Here is a 17,438-nt window from a genome sequence, read left to right as displayed (position 1 = left end):
AGCCGCTTCTGCCTTCTCAGGCCCGCGGGGTCAGGCGCGGGCCGGCCGCAGGGGGCACTTGCGCTCCCCAAATCCAGATCCGGGAGACCGTGCCGGAGAGGCGGCGACCGCTGTGGGAGCGCAGGGAAGGGGCCCTCTGTGCTGCAAGTTGCAGCAGTGCTGTGCCCTAAAAGAAGCAAAACATTCTTACAGATTTAAAAAAAAAGAAAAAAAAGAAAGAAAAGGTTCCCTCTTGCCGCCTGTATCTCGCCGGGGCATTTGAGAAGCCCTGTGTTGGGTCGGAACCCCGGGCCTCGAGGAGGGAGGCGCGCTGCAGCGTGGGGGCCCGCGACTCGGGGTCCTGGGCTTGCGCGGCGGCCCGGAGCTCACGCCGTCCTGACGTCTCGAGGTTGGAGTCTGCACACGGAGCCTGGGGATCCAGGCCCAGCGGCCGCTCGCGGCCCAACGAGCACCTGGGCTAAATTCCCTGCCTGTGACTCGAGACGTCCGAGCGCCGTCTCCGGCAGGGAGCTGGTGGCCGCGGAGTGTGGGGTCTTCTCCCTGTGCCCCAGGGCCCCCCAAACTCTCTTCTCACTACCCTGAGTTCGGCGTGTATCCCCCCAGAATCCCTGGGTGGGCTGAACTGAGCCCTTAGGATCGATTTGTTTAAAAACCCTGTTGAGATATTAGAAACTGGATTGAGATGTACAGCAGGAAAGGAGTGGGAGGGGTCTAGGGTCCGGCCTTTGGAGGCCGCGGGGACCGCCATTCCGCGAACCCCGCCGCGCAGTGTGGCCTCCTCCATCCCTGAGTGCCCCGCGCCCTGCAGAGCCGAGGAAACTTAGAGCCAGGGCCAGGGGGCCGGAGGAGAGGCCACTGAGCCGCGCGACCCTTTTCTGCATCCCAAAGAGCGTTGCTCCAGGCCTCCCAGTCTTTATTAAACATTTCTTAAATCCTGCCCCAGCCCGTCGCGGGGCTTGTTTGCCAAAGTGCACCAGGTGCGGCCTGAGCGACCTGCAGTGGAGGGGCCGGGACTATCGATGATAGCTCAATCACTCAACAAGATTTTAAAACGTGATTGAAGACCGCCTACCTGTGAGGGCAGCGCGGACCAGGCCTTTCTTGCCCGCAGGTCCACGTAATGCGGTCGCTAAGAATCCCGCCGCACGGTTTTCGCGTGGCCCTCATAGGGCCTGGCCAGGCCAACTGAGGGGCGCGCCGGGCTGCGCTTCCATCGAGGAATCTTCGCACATGCACTCACGGTTGTCTTTTCTTCTGGCAACCCTGGATCTCCACAAACTGATCTTCAGGGCGCTTCTCTCTTCAGCAGTTTTGCCTCAAGGGCATGGGGCCTCAACTAGATTTTGGCTATAAACAAACCGCGGCCACCGCCGGGCTACCAGGTTACCACTACCTGTTCTTCGGAGTTTCTTAGGCATAAATATGAGAACTACAAATAAAGATTTTCTGCTTTCTTATTTCACAGAAGTCTTTGGTTCTGAGTGGCCTTCTCAGGAAGAAACCACAAAAAGCCTGATTTTCCGTATCATTCCTTCACGTTCACGCGTTCTATAAATCTGAATTCAGACTTAGAAAGTATTATTAATATGTTCTTGGCCAGGCGCGGTGGCTTAAGCCTGTAATCCCAGCACTTTGGGAGGCCGAGGCGGGCCGATCACGAGGTCAGATCGAGACCATCCTGGCTAACACGGTGAAACTCCGTCTCTAATAATAAAAAAAAAATACAAAAATTAGCTGGGCCTGGTGGCGCGCGCCTCTAATCCCAGCTACTTGGGAGGCTGAGGCAGCAGAATCGCTTGAACCAGGGAGGCGGAGGTTGCAGTGAGCCGAGATTGCACCACTGCATTCCAGTCTGGACGACAAGAGCGAAACTCCGTCTCAAAAGAAGAGAAAGTATCATTATTATTATAATTACACTGCATTAAGTATTATTGTTGTTGTTTGTTATTATTGTTATTGAGACGGAGCCTCAGTCTGTCACCAGGCTGGAGTGCAGTGGCGCGATCTCGGCTCACTGCAAGCTTCGCCTCCTGGGTTCACTCCATTTTCCTGCCTCAGTCTCTTGAGTAGCTGGGACTACAGGCGCCCGCCACCATGCCCGGCTATTTTTTTTTTTTTTTTTTTTTTTTTTTAGTAGAGACGGGGTTTCACCGTGTTAGCCACGATGGTCTTGATCTCCTGACCTCGTGATCCGCCCACCTTGGCCTCCCAAAGTGCTGGGATTACGGGTGTGAACCACCACGCCGGGAAGAGAAAGTATTATTAATGTATTATTTGTTTTGAAAACATTAAAAGCAAGACATCCTGAGAGCTGAAAATTGTTTCTCACTTCAATTTACCTGCATTTTAAAATATGATGCTCATTTGCCTCCAACATGTGAATTATTTCATACTTTTTTTTTTAAGATGTTGCAAACAAAAAACCCAATTCGGAAATGGCCAAAGACTCAATAGACATTTCTCCAAGGAAGGTAGACAAATGGCCAACGGCCAGTAGGCATATGAAAAGATGGTTTGCCTTACTGGTCATTAGAGAAATGCAAATCAAAACCACCATGTTACTACTACATGTTCACCGGGATGGCTTTTATCAACAAAAGAGAAAAAAAAAACAAAACATGTATTGAGGAGGATGTGGAGAAATGGGAACCCTTGGCAGGGCGCAGTGGCTCATGCCTGTAATCCCAATACTTTGGGAGGCCAAGGTGGGCAGATCACCTGAGGTCAGGAGTTTGAGACCAGCCTGGTCAACATGGTGAAACTAAAAATACAAAAAATTAGCCAGGCATGGTGCGCATGCCTGTGGTTGCAGCTACTGGGGAGGCTGAGGCAGAAGAATCGCTTGAATCCGGGAGGTGGAGGTTGCAGTGAACCAAGATTGGGCCGTTGCACTCCAGCCTGGGCAACAAGAGTGAAACTCCATCTCAAAAAAAAAAAAAAAAAGTAATGAAAAAAAGAGAGATCCACAGCCCCAGTGTGGAGCGTTGAGTTTGTAAGGCACTTATTTTCTTCCGTCTGGCAGCCTTTAAACAGGATGGCATAATTCCTTCCCTACTTTATACCTCCTCAGGAGCACTTCTGATGTCTATAGGAACCCAGGGGCTGAAAAAGGCCCGTGGGACCGGCCTGCGGCTACATCACAGCATGCCTCCCCCTGCTACAATCAAAGACCTCTAACCGAGGTTCTTATTTCTCAGTTTCCTATCTTTCCTATTTCATTTCCAGGAACCGATGGCTGTTGAAAAAAAAGATAGTGGCCCTAGATAATAGTGGGTCCTTTTATTGTAACTGTTTTGTGCAATAAAATGGACTGGTTGTGTGCACTTGAGTATTTCAAGGGTCTGTGCAGCGAGAGTTACTGGGAGTTGGACTTAACTGTATTGTTACTCACCTGTCTGTTATTCAGGGTTCAGCTCACTTCAGAACTACAATTATCTGAAGCTCTCAGTTGCTGTCCTCAGTGGAAGTGGGAATTTTGCTGCAATGTTTTATAGAATAACAGTGCTCTCTTTGGCTATAATATAATCACTATATGATTCATAATTAATTCTAATCAGTGAATACATATTGCCTTTATAGATGCCATGGCCCTTTCCAAGTATGCATTAAAAATCCTAGGCTCGGCCGGGCAAGGCGGCTCACTCCTGTAATTCCAGCACTTTGGGAGGCCGAGGCAGGCGGATCATGAGGTCAGGAGATCGAGACCATCCTGGCCAACATGGGGAAATCCCATCTCTACTAAAAAAAATACAAAAATTAGCTGGGCATGGTGGTGCGTGCCTGTAATCCCAGCCACTCAGGAAGCTAAGGCAGGAGAATTGCTTGAACCAGGGAGGTGGAGGTTGCAGTGAGCCGAGATCGCGCCACTGCACTCCAGCCTGATGACAGAGCGAGACTCTGTGCTCATGGCCGAGGTACGCAGTAAGGGGTGCAGATCGGAGTGGTTGAAGCTGTCAGTTTCAGGATTTAATTGGCATTTGGGTTTAAGCCCATCACTTTTATTTTTTAATTAAACACACACACACACACATATACTCTGCCTGAGTCCTTTTGAAGAACAGTGACTATAGTCCTAGGAAAACAAAAGCAAACTTGTGGATCCACAGACACAAGTGAATCTGTATTGTAACATCCAGAAGAAATCAGCAAGCGTACCGTGCAACTACTACTCAACAAACATTGAAGGAAGGTCTGCTCCGTTCCTGGCCCAGGCTGGACCCTGGGTACAGAGATTAACGCCAGCTGGGCACTATCTCCAAGGAGAAAGCATCCCAGGGAAACTGCATTGGCTCAAGTATTATCTCATTTAAGCTTCATAATACGGTGAAGTAGGGATTAAGATTCCGCAGTTGTCTATGGGAAAGGTGAAACTCCCAGAAAGATTAGGTACTGAGCCTGGCTTCCCAGGCATGTGACCCTATGCTCTAAAGGGAGAACTTGGCTCTGCTGTCACCATCTTAAAAACGTTTTATTAAATTTTTAATTTTTTGTAGAGATGATGTCTTGCTATGTTGTCCAGGCTGCTCTTGAACTCCTGGCCTCAAGTGATCCTCCTACCTCGGCCTCCCAGCGTGTTGAGATTGCAGGCATGAGCCACTGGGCCCGGACTTAATAATTTTGAACAAGGTACTTTGCATCTTCATTTTGCACTGGGCCCCACAAACTGTAGCTGGTTCTGATTACATTCTTTTAGATTAAAAAGACCCCATCCTTGCACCGTAGAACACAAAGTGGTAAAGCCAAGCAGTCTTCATTGTCAGCCCATGGAGTCACATAGAAACCAACATGAGTCTAAGAAGTCCCCTGGCCTCTCACTAGGCCACCGCCTTGCATGTGCAGTGCTGGGTCCACCCATGGAATGTTAATTTTCCTATACTGCAGCAGGGCAGGCCCGTGACATGCAGACCTCAGACAAGTCAGCAATGGTAACTAAAGCCAGAGTCATACAGGCTACTGACTCAGTGGGGCCAGCAGTGAGGCCACGATGGGATTACTGCTGAGAATGACCAAGCATGGGACAGAGATGGAATGGCAGCCTCCCGGGAGCTGCTGCACATGGAGGAAAGAGCTCCATTATCATAGGAAATGATTCAGCTCCAACCAGAATTAGCTTCATGGTCAAAAGCTCCTGACATCAGGGTCCACTAGGTACTGAGCGCGCCAGGCTCTCCAGAGTAAAGATTTAAATCCAAAGTCATGGCCAAATACCTGAAGGTCATCGCCAGGACTGTGATGGCACAGGAAGGGAACGTGGAAAGTGCATACAGGACCCTAAACAGAATCCTAACTATGGAAGGGCTCGTTGAGGACATTAGGCATCGGCGGTATTATGAGAAGCCATGCCACTGGCGACAGAGGGAAACCATGAGAGGTCCAGCAGATCTATAGCATGGAAATGGCTCGCAAGATCAACTTCTTGATGCGAAAGACACAGGCAGATCTGTGGCAGGGCTGCTGAGGCCTGCGGATGGGACAGTCAGTGTGAAACCCTCATCCAGTTTTGTCTCCATCTCATTTCTTTGAACAATCCCATTTCCTATTACCTTTCTCTGCAATAAACTCAATCACATGTTGGTAAGAGGCCTCCACAAACAGAAACCAAGCCCGTTAGTCAGCAGTGGACCCTCTTTTACTAAAGGAAAGAAGAAACTGAGTCTGAAGAAGTGTAAGAGTAGAATGGCGTTTGCCGGGAGCCAGGAGGGGGCAATGAGGAGTTATTGTTTAATGGCTACAGAGTTGCTGTTTGGGAAGATGCAAAAGTTCAGGAGGTGACGGCCAGGCGTGGTGGCTCACGCCTGTTATCCCCACACTCTGGGAGGCTGGGTGGATCACTTGAGGCCAGGAGTTCCAGACCAGCCTGGCTAACATGGTGAAACCCTGTCTGTACTAAAAATAGAAAAAAAAAAGAAAAAAAGAAAAATTAGCTGGGCGTAGTGGTGCACACCTGTAGTTCCAGCTACTTGGGAGACTGAGGCAGGAGAATTGCTTGAACCAGACAGAGTGAGACTCCGTCTCAAAAAAAACCCCAAAAAAACAAAACAGGAGATGGATGGTAGATGGTGATGGTGGTTACACAGATGGTAAATGTCCTTCGTGCCACTAAACTGTACACTTAAATGCTTACGATGGTAAAACAATGGTAAATTTTATGTTTACTACTATAAAAACTTTTTTGAAAGTTAAAACAGCAACAACAACAAAAAAGCTCCTCATATCACCTGCAGTTTTGGCACCCGCAAAATACCCTAATAACAGAGCTGACTTCAGTGAGTCTGTCTTCCCCAGGGAACTCTCTACTTAAAAAAAAAAAAAAAAAAAAAAATGTGTCCAGGCTTTTCCCTGAGTATCTACAAATATACAAAGAGGGCCCCTGGTTATCTGGTCAGCTGGCCAGGGAAGCCCATGTCAGGTTTGATTAGACACCATTCGTGGTGCCCTTACTTGCCTCTGGAAAGCATCATTGTTTCATGTTGGTTGGAGTGGCCCTTGCATTTCAGAGAAGAACTCACTGAGGCTGTGAGGCTGGGTCACTCCAGCAGGTAGGCTAGAGCCCAGGTTGAAACTGCAGGTCTCTGGGCTTCCCAGATTTTCCCTGGCTCTGCTGTTTTGCCTCCTACTGCTATCTGGGCTGTAGACAGGTGCGGGCACCCAGCCCCCTGGCCTGTGCATCTCTGGAGGCTTGTTCTCACATCTAATTTGTGCCAGGAAGAAATAAAGCAGTGGCTGGCTAGCTGACCTGACACACAGGGGCCCTTGTTTGTAGATTTTTCAGGGAAGAGCATGGATGGTTTTTGTTTGTTTTTTAAGTACAGAGGTCCCCTGGGAGGACAGACTCACTGAAGTCAAAGAATTGACTGTTCATTTCAAGATGGTCCAAATCTACAGAAAAGTCAATTTGAAGAGTGCAATGCATGCTCACTCACAGGCCCACCACCTATGTGAACCATTTTTTCATATTGGGTCACAGTATCATTAGCTGTTTTTTTGTTCACTGTATACACAGATACTTTTTTTCCTGAACCATCTAAAAGTAAGTTGCAGACATCTTGGTGTTTCACTCCTTAACACTTCAGCATTTTTATCTCTTAAGAAGAAAGACCTTTTACAAAACTCTAATATCTTTAGCCACAACTATGAAAATTAAGAATGTGTATTAATGCCAGGGCTGTAAATTCAGTAATGTTCAGTGTGTGGTCAGCATGCTGCGGCCAACCTGTGGACTGTTTTTCACAGGTCAACAACAAGCTGAATTCTAAAATGGAGCAAGCTTTTAGAAACTTTTATAGCAATCTGACAGAGTACTTTTAGATCTGTTAAATCTAATAATAAAAAATCTGGATTGGCATTTTGTGTATTTTTTCACTTCCTCCTAATAAGTCACTTTTCTTATGTTTTACAAAAGCGTCACTCTGAGACACACTAAAAAAAAACAAACAAAAACTGTTCCTTCGTTATAGGTAGATGGCAGAGCCACTGGCTAATCCTCAGACCATATTCAAACATCCCCAGTTGTCCCAGAATGTCTTTTGTAGATTTCTTTCTCAGCCCAGCATCCAATTCAGCTTCACATGTAGCATTTGGTTTTCACAGGGTCTGCTCTCCTCTCTTAGCAACATCGGGCTATCTTCCTGATTGTCTTTGGAACCTGTGAATGGACCCATCTTAGAGCCAAGTAATTCAAGTACCAGGGACCTGGATCAGGGACAGGTCTGCAGTTCTCTGGGACTATAGAAATTACTGTTCTTAAAGCTATCAAAGGGTACACCCAGCGATCTGACAAATCATTTTCAAATTTCATATGAATGGTTTCTTGATGAAAGAAAATAATTATAACATATCTGGCATTTTGGCAGAATTGTACTGAGTAAGGCAGGGGAACCTGTGTTCATGTTAAGTATCAGCCAAGCCAGAGATTTGTGCTGCTCTGATGTTAGAGATGGTAATCAGGAAAACCATAACAACGTGTTTATGCAGCACTCAAGATCTGGCTAAACTTCTTTGCACAAGATTGAAAGTTGTCTGGTTTAGGCTCAAGGTAGTTCTCAGCTATGGAGTGATAGTCCTAGCGTGGATTTAGGGACTCCTCAGCGAGGAAGTAATCTGCATTTGCTTAAATTCATTCCCCCTGAAGCGGACTAATTAGTGTGATTGGTATAAGGCACAGTACAAATAACTACCATTTATTGTGTGTGTAAAGCATTCCACAGGATGCTTGGCACACGGAACGTGCTTAGAGCAGATGCCCCTGAGCTCGCACCCAGGGCTTCGGGAGTTGCAATCTGTGCAGCTGCACGGGACCCTACACTTAGAAGAGCCCTGTGCTCTTCAGCTCTGCAGCTGACATCTTGAAATTCTTAGTAATTTTGCACAAGAGGCCCTGCATTTTCATTTTGCACTGGGCCCTGAAGATCATGTAGCCAGTCCCACCCCCACCACATCTCTCTGACCCACCTCTGATTTTAGCAGCAGATGTGGTGAATGGTCAGGTGCAAGCTCAGACTCCCCTCCTACCAACTGCAAACACCTTCAGCACGGGCAGCACAACCTTCCGCATTCTGCTCCCCAGCCTCCTCCAGCACTGCACTGAAGTATCCCGCCCACTGCACTGAAGCAGAGTCCCGAAGTGTGGGGAGATGGCTGGTGGTGGGGAACCCCAGAAGCAAATGTCATCGGTGGGGGCAGGAGCTCGTGGGTAAATGCCGTGGGCTCCTGCTCTTTGGAAAGACAGTTCTGGGATATATTCTGGACTCTTCTCAGAGCTCCCAGCATAACAAAGCCCTTGATGCCCACAGTCACCTGCCCATACCCACCACTCCTGCTTCCTGGGATCGCCTCCTACAGAAACCACCTGCACCCAAGATGTTCCTTGTCTACTTCTGCTTTGGGGGATTCCACGCTAAGACAGTCACAGTGGCTGGTGTTAGATGAATAGGTGCCGGGCAAATCAGTGAGCCTTAGGATATAGTGAGCCTTAGCTCATAGGATTATTGACAGGAGTCAATGAGATAGATTATGTAAACATCCGGTTCAGAGCCTGGCACATGGCAGGAGCTCAGTATGTGGTTGCCGGTGTTGGTGTAACTTCCCGTCTCACCTATCCAGAGTTTTCCCTGCAGCAGAAATGGACATGAAATGCAAGATCAAGTATGACAGGGAGAGTGTATTCATTTTCTAGGGCTGCCGGAACAAATCACCACAAACTGGGTAGCTTAAAAACGACAGAAATGTCGGCCAGGCGTGGTGGCTCACGCCTGTAATCCCAGCACTTTGGGATGCCGAGGCGGGCGGATCACGACTTCAGGAGATTGAGACCATCCTGGCTAACATGGTGAAACCCCATCTCTACTAAAAATATAAAAATTAGCCAGGTGTGGTGGTGCGCCCCCCATAGTCCCAGCTACTCAGGAGACTGAGGTGGGAGAATCGCTTGAACCCTGGAGGTGGAGGCTGCAGTGAGCCAAGATCGCGCCACTGCCCTCTAGCCTGAGAGACAGAGCAAGACTCTGTCACAAGAAAAAAAAAAAAAGACAGAAATTTATTCTCTCTGGAGAGAATTCTGGAAGCCAGAAATCTGAAATCAAGGTCTCAGCAGAGCCATGCTCTCTTGAAAGGCTTCAGCAGGGAGGCCCCTCTCTGGCCTCTACCAAACTTCTGATGGTTGCCGTCCGTCCTGGTTATTCCCAGCCTCTCCTTTGTCCTCGGGCGGCCTTCTCCCTCTGTGTCTGTGTCTATATCTGTCTCCTCCCTCTGGAAGGATCAGTCACTGGACATCTTAACTTGATGACATCTGCAAACACCCTATGTCCAAATAAGGTCAAATTCGCAGGTACCAGAGATTAGGACTTGACATATGATTTGGGAGAACACAATTCTACCCACTGCAGATGGAAAGTGGAATTTATTTAAAATAAAATGCATAACAACCAGGGCTTGATTTTCCTTGGATAAACTGGCAGAATGAGCAAGGGATAATTTGTACCTCTGGGATCAGTTCACATGCCGCCCTAAATGGCATTTACACTATTATGTCATTATAAAGAATGTCTTGGGTGGATTGCAGCCATGTTTTGACATAGCTGTTTGTAAGTGGGCTGAGAATTTAACCTCTGATATAGGCCGTAATCCCAACTGGGCTTTTCCCACAGAGTTATTTATAAATAGCCTCAGATGTTAATTATTAATACATATAAAATATTTATTAAGCACTTAATTTATGCCAGTCTCCTATGCCAGACACTAGAGAGACAAAGGATAATCAGGCACAGGCTTTGCCCTCAAAGAGCTCCTGGTCCGCCAGGCAATAGTATCTAAGTTTTACAAATTCACGCAAGAGCGTTTACTGAATGGACACTGCACGCACAGCACAAACCAGCTTCTGAGGTCGCTGCTCCTCCTGTGTCTGCAATCCAATGGGGCTGCCCGGGGAACTTTCTAGGCAAAATATAAACATGTGTGCCACTGCTGAGAAGCTCTGTTGTGTGTTCAGACTGGAAGCTGGGTTCTTTTCTTGACTGTAACTTTTTTCTGACCATGTGGTTTGAGATAGGTCACACCCCTCTCTGGGCCTCCTTCTCTTCCTCCGTAAAAATGAGCAAATCAAATGAGCTCATGCCAAAGGGCTTCTCGATTCTTATACCATCATCATAGTCAACGTAGACGTTTAGTAAGCACCATGCACCAGGAACTGCTCCAGCCCTTGCCATGTATAATTTCAATTCATCTTCATAACAATCATATGAGATATGGATTTTAATAATTCCCTTTTTTTTTTTTTTTGAGACAGGATCTCACTCTGTTGCCCAGGCTGGAGTGCAATGGCAGGATCTTTCCTCACTGCAACCTCTGCCTCCCATGTTCAAGCAACTCTCCTGCCTCAGCCTCCTGAGTAGCTGGGATTACAGGCACCCACCACCATGCCCAGCTAATTTTTGTATTTTTAATAAAGATGGAGTTTTACCACATTGACCAGGCTAGTCTCGAACTCCCGACCTCAGGTGGTCTGCTCGCCTTGGCCTCCCAAAGTGCTAGGATTACAGGTGTGAGCCACCTCATCTGGCCTGATGATTTCCATTTTTTTTTTTTTTTGAGATGGACTCTCACCCTGGCTGTAGTGCAATGGCATAGTCTCGGGTCACTGCAACCTCTGCCTCCCGGGTTCGAGCAATTCTCCTACCTCAACTTCCTGAGTAGCTGGGAATACAGGCATATGCCACCACGCCTGGCTAATTTTTGTACTTTTAGTAGAGACGGGGTTTCACCACGTTGGCCAGGCTGGTCTCGAACTCCTGACGTCAGGTGATCTGCCCGCTCCAGCCTCCCAAAGTACTGGGATTACAGGTGTGAGCCACTGCATCCAGCCATGATACCCATTTTACAGATTGAGAAACTAAGGCATAGGGTGATTGAGTCCATTCCCCTAGGTCACAGGGAATTAACAGTTACAGCAGGGGTCTGACCCCAGGACTGAACCATCTTCCTGTGCATTCAGTGATTTTGCCATATTGAGAATCAAGATTTTTTTTTTTTTTTTTTGGCTCAGGCTGGAGTGCAGTGGCACGCTCTCGGCTCACTCCAACCTCTGTAATCCCGGGTTCAAGTGATTCTCCTGCCTCAGTCTCCCGGGTAGCTGGGATTACAGGTGCCTGCCACCACGCCCAGCTAACTTTTATATTTTTAGTAGAGACGGGGTTTCACCATGTTGGCCACGCTGGTCTCAAACTCCTGACCTCAGGTGATTCACCCACCTTGGCCTCCCAAAGTGCTGGGATTACAGGCGTGAGTCACTGTGCCAGACAATTTTTTTTTTTTTTTTTGAGACGGAGTCTGGCTGTGTCTCCCAGGCTGGAGTGCAGTGGAGCGAGCTCAGCTCACTGCAACCTTTGCCTCCTGGGTTCCAGCAATTCTTCTGCCTCAGCCTCCCGAGTAACTGGGACTACAGGCGCCCACCACCACACCCGGCTAATTTTTATATTTTTTAGTAGAGATGGGGTTTCACAGTATTGGCCAGGCTGGTCTCAAGCTCCTTACCTTGTGATCTGCCCACCTCGGCCTCCCAAAGTGCTGGGATTACAGGCGTGAGCCACTGTGCTCAGCAGTATGATTATTATTTTTTAAGAGGCAAGGTCTTGCTCTGTTGCCCAGGCTCTGTTACCTCAAACTTCTGGACACAAGAGATCCTCTGCCTCAGCTTCCCAAGTAGATGGGACTACAGGTGTGTGCCACCACTCCTGGCTAATTAAAAAAAGAATTTTTTTTGGCCAGGCATTGTGGCTCATGCCTGTGATCCCAGTACTTTGGGAGGCCGAGGTGGGAGTATTACTTGAGCCCAGGAGTTCAAGACTGGCCTGGGCAACATAGGAAGACCTGATCTGTATATTTAAAAACAGACTACAGTTAAAAAAAAATTTTTTTTTTTTAAGAGAATCAGGGTCTTGCTGTGTTGACCAGGTTGGCCTTGAACTCCTGGGCTCAAGCAAGCCCCCCAGTTTAGCCTCCCAAAGTGCTGGGATTATAGACGTGAGCCATTGCGCCCAGCCTCAAGAGAATTTTGAAGAGAGTAGCAATCCACCAGCTGAGTTTAGAGAGGTAAGCTTTATAAATCCTGAGCTGGCAGAGAATAGCAGCCAATTCTTTGCCCAATTTCCTTTTGCTGTCCCACAGCATAACTGAAACATGTTCAACATAGAGCGTGCCTCCTCCTTCCGCAGCGGGTCTCCTCCTGAGCTTCCTTTTACCTAATGGACAGCACAGATCTGCTTCCAGGCAGGTCTCCCTCTCTGTGCTCATTGGTAGGAAGCACATACCCCAGATCTGAACTCACTCTAGCAACTACAGAATACCTTATAGAACACATTTTATATGCTGTCACTAACCCCTGGCTTCACGGCATTTACAGATTCTTATTTTCCATTTACTCTGACGTGCCACACGTCTTCATTTGTCCTCCAGATCTACCCTATATCCTTTCCCACTCTACTCACTGTCCTGGCTTTCGGTTGGGTCTGGTCAATGGGGCGCCACAGTGGATTAGAGGGATGGAGGAAGTGGAGGTCAGTGTTTTGATTTCCCTGTCTCCCTGCCTTCTCTCCCTCCTCCCACCATCCCCACCAGGTTGCCTGGGGCTGCCTGTGTTTTTCCACCAAAGGTCATGTTCCTCCTGCCCCCTCTTTTTTTTTTTTTTTTTTTTTTATGAAAAAGGATATTGAGACCAGCCTGGCCAACATGGCAAAAGCCCCTCTCTACTAAAAATACAAAAATTAGCCAGGTGTGCTGGTGAGTGCCTGTAATCACAGCTACTTGGGAGGCTGAGGCAGGAGAACTGCTTGAACCCAGGAGGTGGAGGTTGCAATGAGCCAAGATCGCACCACTACACTCCAGCCTGGGTTATAGAGTGAGATCTTCTCTCAAAACAAACAAACAAACAAACAAACACAAGAGAGAGATGGGGTCTCTCTCTATTACCCAGGCTGGAATACAGTGGCAATATTCACAGGTGTGATCATAGCTCACTCTAGCCTCAAATTCCTGGACTCAAGCAATCCTCCTGCCTCAGCCTCCTGAGTAGCTGGGATGACCGGAACATGCCACAGTGCTGGGCTGTGATTCACATACATTTTCATGATGAGTGAAGGCAGAAATAATTACATGATTGGTTTGCTGATAACATGACATTTAGGCTGTGGCGCTTTCTTTTGGTTCTTGCCTTTTACCAAGTCGTTAGATGGTTTTAACAATCCCAGGGGATCTTGTGGGCTCCTAACCTGCTGCTTCTGGAAATACCTGTCAGGGAAGTCTGGTCCTCAGCTTCATTTTGAAAGTGGCTGCATTCACTTCATCCATGAAGCGAACATGGAGGAAATGCCTAGTGAATTGCTAGACTGAAAAGCGGTCATAACTTTTCAGCTCACATGAACACACACTTGGGAAATGTGTGAAACCCTAATTTTAAAAAGAGGTTCCTTGGGAGAAACATTAGTAGCTGACACAGAGCCATTTTCTGGCTTTCATCTTGTCACCACTGGTGGCTGGGAACAGACTGTCCAGCCTCTGCCTACTCACGAGGATTCTCAAAAGAGTTTTCAATAAATTCCATTTGTTAACAAGGAATCGCGCCACTAAAAAAAAAAAAAAAAAAGAAAAGAAAAACATTTGCAAATAACCTCCTATTACTTAAGGCTTTGATTTTTACTGTATTATGGAAGAATTGGCAAGAACAGCAGAGTAAGACAATGGATCCCATAGTAGAGACCCATGAATAACAAGGCAGGGTTTTCTTAAGCCTGTCACTCAAACCCAAGGGCTTCTTTCTGGAGCGATCTTTGATGTGAAGGCTCAAAATGCCCCAAATTCAACGGCCATTTAAATCTTAAGGATAAAACTCAGGAGCAATATAAGTGTTTAAAACAGGAAAGGGATACTGACAGCTCTCCAAAACAAAGACTAGGATTCCAGTGTCACTGGTCATAGAAGAAAATTGAGGTCAGCAACGTGCAGCTCAGAGACATTTTATCTTCAAAGATAGTGTTCAGCTGCTACTGTTACAAGGCAAATGTGAACGGCTTGCTCAATATTTCATCTACGCTATTTGCAGAAAGTTAAAAACTTGACGGACCTATGTTGACTAGCGGCAAGGAGAACTGTCCTCACATTCTTGGTGGGAATTTCAACCGGCCCAATATTTCTGGAGGAAGGTTTGGCAATATGTGTTAAAAGTCTCAAAAATGGCCAAGAAGTATCTGAAAAGATGCTCAGCATCACTGACGATTAGAGAAATGGAAATGAAATCACGATGAGCTATCACATCACACCCAGTAGCATGGCTGCTGTCAAAAGAACAGGAAACAAGTATCGCTGAGGAATGCAGAGAAATTGGAGCCCTTACGCACTGTTGGTGAGAACGTAAGATGGTGCAGTTGCTATGGAACCGGTATGGAGGTTCCTCAAAAAATTAAAAATAGAACTACCTTACGATCCACCAATCCTCCTTCTGGGCATATATCTGCAATAATTCGAAGTGGAATCTCAAAGAGATATTTGCACATCCATGTTCCCTGCAGCATTATTCACAATAGCCAAGGGGTGGGAACAACCTTAAAGTCCACTGACAAATGAATAAAGATAACGTGGTATATACATACAATGGAATATTATGCAGCTTTAAAAAAGAAGGAAATTGTACCATTTGCAAAAACATGGATGGACTTGGAAGACATTATGCTAAGTGAAATAAGTCAGCCACAGAAGGATAAATACTGCATGATTCCACTTACGTAAGGTATCTAAGATAGTTGAACTGATATAAGCAGAAAATAGAATGGTAATTGCAAGGAGATGCAATAGGGAGAAATGAGCTGTTCAATGGGAATAAAGTTACAGTTATACAAGGCGAATAGGTTCTAGAGACCTGCTGTACAACATAGCACTCATATTTTTATCATTAACAATATATGCGCTTACAAATTTGCTAAGTGGGGGAAGATCTCATGTTAAGTATTCTTATCACCAAAACCAACCAAACAAAAAATACCAAAAACCAAAAAAAAAACAAAAGGATGAGATTTTTGGAGATGATGGATATGTTTATTACCTTGATTGTGGTGAAAGTATCACAGGTGTATGTGTATGTCCAGACTCACCCAATTGTATACATTAAGTACATGCAGTTGTTCTCTATATCAATTATTTGTCAATACACCTGTTAAAAAAGAATATACAATGGCAGTGGAATATGGTCATGACATATTATTACATTAAAAAGACACTTTAGGCCAGGCGCAGTGGCTCACGCCTGTAATCCCAGCACTTTGGGATGCCGAGGCGGGCGGATCACGACTTCAGGAGATTGAGACCATCCTGGCTAACATGGTGAAACCCCATCTCTACTAAAAATATAAAAATTAGCCAGGTGTGGTGGTGCGCCCCCCATAGTCCCAGCTACTCAGGAGACTGAGGTGGGAGAATCGCTTGAACCCTGGAGGTGGAGGCTGCAGTGAGCCAAGATCGCGCCACTGCCCTCTAGCCTGAGAGACAGAGCAAGACTCTGTCACAAGAAAAAAAAAAAAAGACAGAAATTTATTCTCTCTGGAGAGAATTCTGGAAGCCAGAAATCTGAAATCAAGGTCTCAGCAGAGCCATGCTCTCTTGAAAGGCTTCAGCAGGGAGGCCCCTCTCTGGCCTCTACCAAACTTCTGATGGTTGCCGTCCGTCCTGGTTATTCCCAGCCTCTCCTTTGTCCTCGGGCGGCCTTCTCCCTCTGTGTCTGTGTCTATATCTGTCTCCTCCCTCTGGAAGGATCAGTCACTGGACATCTTAACTTGATGACATCTGCAAACACCCTATGTCCAAATAAGGTCAAATTCGCAGGTACCAGAGATTAGGACTTGACATATGATTTGGGAGAACACAATTCTACCCACTGCAGATGGAAAGTGGAATTTATTTAAAATAAAATGCATAACAACCAGGGCTTGATTTTCCTTGGATAAACTGGCAGAATGAGCAAGGGATAATTTGTACCTCTGGGATCAGTTCACATGCCGCCCTAAATGGCATTTACACTATTATGTCATTATAAAGAATGTCTTGGGTGGATTGCAGCCATGTTTTGACATAGCTGTTTGTAAGTGGGCTGAGAATTTAACCTCTGATATAGGCCGTAATCCCAACTGGGCTTTTCCCACAGAGTTATTTATAAATAGCCTCAGATGTTAATTATTAATACATATAAAATATTTATTAAGCACTTAATTTATGCCAGTCTCCTATGCCAGACACTAGAGAGACAAAGGATAATCAGGCACAGGCTTTGCCCTCAAAGAGCTCCTGGTCCGCCAGGCAATAGTATCTAAGTTTTACAAATTCACGCAAGAGCGTTTACTGAATGGACACTGCACGCACAGCACAAACCAGCTTCTGAGGTCGCTGCTCCTCCTGTGTCTGCAATCCAATGGGGCTGCCCGGGGAACTTTCTAGGCAAAATATAAACATGTGTGCCACTGCTGAGAAGCTCTGTTGTGTGTTCAGACTGGAAGCTGGGTTCTTTTCTTGACTGTAACTTTTTTCTGACCATGTGGTTTGAGATAGGTCACACCCCTCTCTGGGCCTCCTTCTCTTCCTCCGTAAAAATGAGCAAATCAAATGAGCTCATGCCAAAGGGCTTCTCGATTCTTATACCATCATCATAGTCAACGTAGACGTTTAGTAAGCACCATGCACCAGGAACTGCTCCAGCCCTTGCCATGTATAATTTCAATTCATCTTCATAACAATCATATGAGATATGGATTTTAATAATTCCCTTTTTTTTTTTTTTTGAGACAGGATCTCACTCTGTTGCCCAGGCTGGAGTGCAATGGCAGGATCTTTCCTCACTGCAACCTCTGCCTCCCATGTTCAAGCAACTCTCCTGCCTCAGCCTCCTGAGTAGCTGGGATTACAGG

The 17,438-nt window shown here is 46.6% G+C and overlaps 1 pseudogene; it reads left to right on the top strand.

Moving 5' to 3' along the window:
• The first annotated feature begins 5,196 nt into the window (after positions 1 to 5,196).
• Positions 5,197 to 5,553, top strand: LOC105503334 (annotated as a pseudogene).
• Positions 5,554 to 17,438: the final 11,885 nt, after the last annotated feature.

This window comes from Colobus angolensis, unplaced genomic scaffold (genome assembly GCF_000951035.1).
Source record: "Colobus angolensis palliatus isolate OR3802 unplaced genomic scaffold, Cang.pa_1.0 Scaffold85, whole genome shotgun sequence".
Classification (NCBI taxonomy): domain Eukaryota; kingdom Metazoa; phylum Chordata; class Mammalia; order Primates; family Cercopithecidae; genus Colobus; species Colobus angolensis.
Note: the sequence above shows the minus strand (reverse complement) of the source record. Positions and strands in the feature narration are given on the sequence as shown.